This window comes from Ursus maritimus, unplaced genomic scaffold (genome assembly GCF_017311325.1).
Source record: "Ursus maritimus isolate PB19 unplaced genomic scaffold, ASM1731132v1 scaffold_18, whole genome shotgun sequence".
In the NCBI taxonomy this organism is placed as follows: Eukaryota; Metazoa; Chordata; class Mammalia; order Carnivora; family Ursidae; genus Ursus; species Ursus maritimus.
The window spans coordinates 9500439-9507031 of NW_024424230.1; the positions used below are offsets into that span (position 1 = coordinate 9500439).

General features: G+C 34.5%; 1 pseudogene; it reads right to left on the minus strand.

Annotated features, from left to right (window-relative positions):
* Positions 1-408: 408 nt before the first annotated feature.
* On the minus strand, positions 409-974 carry LOC103658396 (annotated as a pseudogene).
* Between the last annotated feature and the right edge of the window lie 5619 nt (positions 975-6593).

The window sequence follows — 6593 nt, forward strand, 5'->3', positions numbered from 1 at the left end:
AATTGTTATTTATTTGTATATAATCTGTATTTTTAAGGTTATTTTTATGTTGTAATCTTTGTCTTTGGTGCACTGAAATTTCCCTATTCTATATATATTTTTTAAAATTTCTCATATTTAAGATTGTGGGCTTACTAAAACTAAAACTTCATATGAATTTTGGAAAATCTCTCAAACACTTTATTTTTAAAATATTACTTTTCCCATTCATTCTCTTCTCCTCTCTGGGATTGCCAGTGGAAATGTGTTGGGATTTTTCATCCTTTTATACTGTCTTTTAAGTTGTCTTTCATGCTGTCATTTTTTCCCCCAAATCAGTACAGCTTTTACTGCATCTTTAAAATATCACAAATAAGTCTGAAAAATCATCTGGCATCTTGCTGCTTCTGTAGCTAGGCAATTGAGATCTTATTCATCAGCCTGCCGAACTGTTCCTTTTTCAGAAGCATAGATACCATCCCCAAATTTTCTGATATCCTTGTTTTTAACTGTTGTGACTTACCGAATCAAAGCAGCTGAGTTTGATACAAGTTCAAGGTCATTTCCTTCAAGAATTAACTCATCTTTCTGGGCTTGAGATATTGAACAAGCAACCCCTGGCTCATCTGAACCCTATGGATATATTTTTTACCCAAGAAATTTCAGATTTCAACAAGAGAACCATTCCCCTGAATAACAGCGTTGATGGGGACGTGAGCATACACAGACCTCATCTTGTAAGGAAGCCCAGTGTAACGCCCTTGACGGTGTTCTGTACATGACTGCAGATCCCTCAGACAGTGGCCAGTTCTTTTCTATTTCCCATCATTTGTTAACTCGGAGCCTCTTCTTTTTCTTTCCAAGGAGACTGAGTGCTACACTGATGTGATTGAAGTCACTCCTCTGGGTCCCTTCACAATAACAGTGCGTCCCTTCAAAGTGGTGTCGACATTTTCTGGAATGTTGACAATCTGATTGCTGAAAACGATCTTCATTCTCGTAGCAGATGTGGCAAAGGGACCATACTGTCATCTTTTAATCCTTCGTTGCATCAGGGCAAATTCCAATATATATGCTTTGAATTAACTGTTTTTCTCAAATGCACGTAGTCTCCAGCTTTATAATATTTTTCTTTTTATTCTTTTATTTCCAGATTCTGTTTCATTTTCAAAAATGACTTTTTGCACTATGTATATTTATATTGTTTTTCCTCCTGCCTTTATATCTTTAATCATTTTAAACTTATTTTTATATAAAGACCAACGATTCCTCAATGATTTACTTTTTCTGCTTGTTTATGGTGGATTGTTTCCTTCTGGGGTCTGTAATCTTAAATTGTGAGTTCACGTTTGTTAAGACTTTATCCCTGGAGTGGCACAAAGTCTAGAGATGGTATAACCCTCTATCTCACTGAAGGAGCATCACAATACTGTACCCAGATTTTATGTTACTATTTAAGGTAAGGGATTCCAAGACCACAGGCTTTTCCCTGTTGGAAGATGTATTAGTTTGCTAGGGTGGCCATGACGAAGTACCACAAACTGTGGCTCAAACAAGAGATTAAGACCTCAGCATCTTAATTTGGAGGAAGACATAAATCAACTCATAACAACCAAATATTGTTTATTCATTTTTTATAGTTTGCTATATTTTTTAAAGATTTTATTTATTTATTTGTCAGAGAGAGAGCACAAGCAGGGGGAGCAGCAGGCAGAGGGAGAAGGAGAAGCAGGCTCCCCACTGAGCAGGGAGCCCAATGGGGGACTCGATCCCAGGGCCCTGAGATCATGACCTAAGCCAACTGAGCCACTGAGGCTTCTCTTTAGTTTGCTGTTTTAATGATCTAATTCTTCAAACATTTGTCTTTAATGGGTTTCGTTTCCAAATCAGTTAGCTCTCCCCAAATCTCATGCCCTGACTCTAGATGTGTACTGACCCCACAGCTTCCACCTCACTAAGATTACACTTTATGTTCATACATGGCAAAGGTTCTAGTACCGTAAGTTTAGTTCCCTCTTTATTTTTGGATCCTTGGAATTTCTCTTATTTTATGAGCTCAGTTGTGCTACAAAAGTATGTTGTTTATATTGCATCTCTTACGTTTTAGTAAAAGGGGAGGAGAGAAAGCTTCAGGGAGGCTATTAAGTATAAAATCTGCTACAATCCCATAACCTAAAAACGGAGAGATTTTGGTTATCATTTAGCATTTATTTTTGTTAAAGATTTTATTTATTTATTTGTCAGAGAGAGAGAGAGAGAGCATGAGCAAGGGAAGGGGCAGAGGAAGAAGCAGGCTCCCCATCAAACAAAGAGCCTGATGTGGGGCTTGATCCCAGGACCCTAAGATCATGACCTGAGCTGAAGGCAGACGCTTAACCGACTGAGCCACCCAAGAGTCCCTATCGTTCAGCATTTATAAAGGAAGGGTCACTTATTTAGAGGAATAAACTTGTGAACTTTTAATACATTTTGATAATCTCCGATGAAAATTAAATGGGATAAAGTGATTGAAAATCTTTTTCCATCCTCAATTTTAGTAGACTAGGTAACACTGAGCTCAGAGAACAAAAAGGTTCATTTTTCTGTTTTAAGATTATGATAGCTATAAATCTAACATGGAGAATTTATTGTAATTATTTAATAAAATACATCATAAATCAACCAGATACCAATTGAAGCATAAAAAAAATCGGAGCAGAAAAAATAAAAATTTGTGTTGTGTTTTAAAAAAAAATATCTCATATACTAAAATACTTCTTTCTCTTTTCATGTGATGCATAGCTAACTAAAAATACGCAGCTGTCTCTCATATCCTCATGGACTGCCACACGTCAGGTCACGTGCTCCCTTCGACATGTTTCAGACTGCTCTGAAATCCCAGGTGGTTTTTTTCACATTTTCTCCTTTTATACGAGTTATGTTCATTTGCCCTACAGTCATTCTCATTGTTCTGCTCCGAACCCCAACAATCCCTTCTTGCTCTAAATTCCCAGGTTTTAATATTGTTCTCTATTATTTTTGCATATTAATTTATCTGTAAAGCCAGATCATAAAGCGTGTGATGTATGAGTTATTCACTCAGTGCAGTTGCCCCTTATTATGTATTAGATATTCAGTGCTTTAGAATGAATTGGATTATTTTGACTTATACACGTGTTTCCAGAGTAATAGTATCACTGAGTAACTTGACGATTCTCCAGGCAAAAGGATGTGTGGATGTTTGAGCCTTGGACTATCCGGAATATTACCTCAAACAATTGCCTGGAAACTTGTATTCACTGAATTATTCTGTACTCTAGTAAATGTGTGTTTTTTTTTTTTTAATCTTCACAAATGAAATCAAAGTTCCTCCAGAGGGATTATTATGTATATTTAAATTTGTATATGCAATTTTTTGCACATAAGTAATGCTAATGGTGTAACAGGCATGGAAAAGTTCTTGTATTGATGAATATGTAAACAATTCTTATCTAGATGATGTCAGATAGGTTACCAACACTTTTATATTATCAGAGTATATAGAGTAACGATTCTAACATGTGTTAATATGTGTAGACTTACAACTGTGCCCGACGCATTGGGTGTACTCCTTGTGTTTGCCATTGTGACTCAGCTTCCATTTTTGCAATACCAACTAGATCTACCCCAACCCCTCATGTCTGTCAAATTAAAAACACCTGCAGTCAACCATTAAGAATTCACTGGACCTGAAGCCGAATTCTGGAGAAACTCCACATTGCATCAAGTTTGCCATGTAAATTTTGAGTCAGATTTGGATGTAGGCCTGGAATCAAAGAAGAAAAATGCAGAAATTATTTAATGTTGGGAGTATTAATTGGCATCAATGTCTTTCCAACCTGCTGCTTTTCTGAAGCAGAGTGATCAATATTTTTCCCATACCCACGAATAATGTTGATGTGCAGTGTTTCTTGCCATTAGTGTTAAGTTTCACCTAAGATAAAGATAGATAACTTGATCAAGGTGAGCAGTACTGTAAACTATAAATATTATAAAATTATGATTATTGGATACCCAAATTATTTCTCAAAATTCACTCAACTTTTCTGATTCCATTATTTATAGAACCTGAAAGATATTGCTGTATCTTAATCTTCACCAGAAACAGATAATCATTAGTTTCCCAGGTAAAATTTCTAGCTTTGAAATAAGGTACAATTGATATTCACCTATGGAAAATTTTAAAAAAAGAAAAACTTATTTGCAAAACCTAATTGTATTCAAATTTGTCTGGAATTCACAGATTCTAGGCTTCCTGAAGAACAAAATTCCATTGGCTAAAAAATAATTTAGGTGTAATCTATAGAATTTATAAGGTCAATAACCTGTCTAGATTTCAAATGCTTATAAATGCTGTGAAAACATTACTGAATATACATTATAATATGGTTGATTCCTGCTTGGCAGTTTTCCAAAGAATCATAGGTTTCTTTGAATTTTTTTTCTTTTTTTTTTTTAAATTGCAGTTTTTGCTGTAATTATCTTTAAATTTGAGATTGTGTATGAATTTGACATATACATTCTACTTAGAATGGCTTAAGAAAAGAAGATAAACTCTGGTGGTCATGTTTTCATCCACAAATATTTCAGCAATCACGGGAAAATCTGTTACCTGTGTCATATTAAAATTAAAGCCACCTATTATGACTTACTTTAAGTTTTACCTGAAGAACTAATAAAACCTATTGAAAAACAAATACAAATTTGGAATATAGAAATATTTTAATATTGGCTTTTTGAAATTAGGTTTTATTCCAAATATAACTCCTATTCTTATACTCAATTGTGTCAATCGATATTATTTGGAAACATAAAAGAAATGAAATTCAGTTATGCAGTACTCTTATTAGGTCATCTAATTGCATAATCTTGGTAGCATTAAAAAAAAATGACCCAGTTGAAATCTTGGTTAGGTGATGGACATTTTCAACACTCTGATATATTCAACACCCTAATACATTTTATAACATTTCTTCTCTCTTCTAAATCAATTTCAAATTCAATGCTATTATAATTATCTTAAAATTTAAAATTTCAGGCTACCATTAACGTTATCACAGAGTTTAATAGAATCGAGATTCTTTGCACTGGCATATATTTAATATGTGTTTTATAGTCTATCTCTGATCAAAATATCAATGCATCAAGCTTCAGGCTTTACAATTAATCTACTATAAATACTTCTAGAAATATAGCCTAATAAAATAGAGTTAGGGAAAAAAGCACATAAAGCAAGGAGACATTTTACTTCCAGTAATGATGGTGTGGTGATGAGTATCAATCCTACCACTGAGTAAAATAAAATGTCTTTAGACTTAATAAAATAGAAAACAATTACCAGGAAAAAATCCAAGAGAAGGCAAGGACCCCAAAACTGGAAACCCATAATTCAAACCCAATTTACCCTGAGGACACTGACTAAGAAGAAGAGGAAAAACAAAACAAAACAAAACAAAAGCTATGAGACTGAGGTATGGGTTAGTCAGCATCATTCATGTGGAAAGAGAAATAAAAATGCATATCAGGGACCACACTCATTTTGAGTTGATATTGAAATTGACACCTACTGTAATCAACTATGTTTCAGATCAGACAGTAAAGCTTAAAATCTTCACTGAAATATATAAAAGCTTGCATCAGTTGATTTGGAGAAAACTAAAAATCTTACAGCAACAGCTAAACTTAATAAAATTTAGAATTCAATTAATAAAATTTATGGCTTTCACTAAGATAGCTAAAGAGTGAATTAGTTAAGTGTGAAATAGGTGAGAAGGAATTTTTCAGACTGTATGAGATAGAACCAAAGAGATAGGAAATGTCAAAGTGAGTGTGACACCCAACACAGCTCGGTGAGGAGACCTAATGTCATGTGATCAGTGCTGCAGAAGAAGAGAAGTAGCAGAGGCAATATTTGAGGGGACAATGGCTGAGCAGTTGCCTGATGGGTAAAAGCTACTAATACAGAGATTCAAAAGTACCAGTGAATCCCAAAGGGGATAAACAGAAAGCAATCCTCACCTGGACAGATTCAAACTGTGAAATGAAGAAACACTGTGGTTAAATTCTGGAGGGAAAAAAAAGGAATGATTGCCATATGTGTCAGGACACTGGTCATGGACAGACCACTTGGAAAGGTACCTTGGGGGTTTCTGAAGCTTTATGCATTATATCCTAATTTTGGTAATTGGTCTATGAGCATTTTCATTATAATAATTGTATATCATGTTAATTTATGTGTTTTTTAAAGAACTTATTCTTTAGGGCAGTTTTTGATTCACAGCAAAATTGAGAAGATAGAGACATCTCTCATATACTCCTGACATCACACATATAGCTTCCCCCACTATCAACATCCCCCAGAGAGTGGAACATTTATTATAATTGATGAATGTACACTGACACGTCATTAACAGTGAAAGTCCATAGTTTTTCTGTTAGTTGTACATTTCATGGGTTTAGACAAATGTGTAATGATATATATCTACCAGTATAGTATTCAGAGCATTCTCATTAAAAATCCTCTGTATTCCGCCTGTTTATGCCATCCTCTCCCCTGTTAGCAAACCACCGATCGTTTTACTTTCTCTACAGTTTGT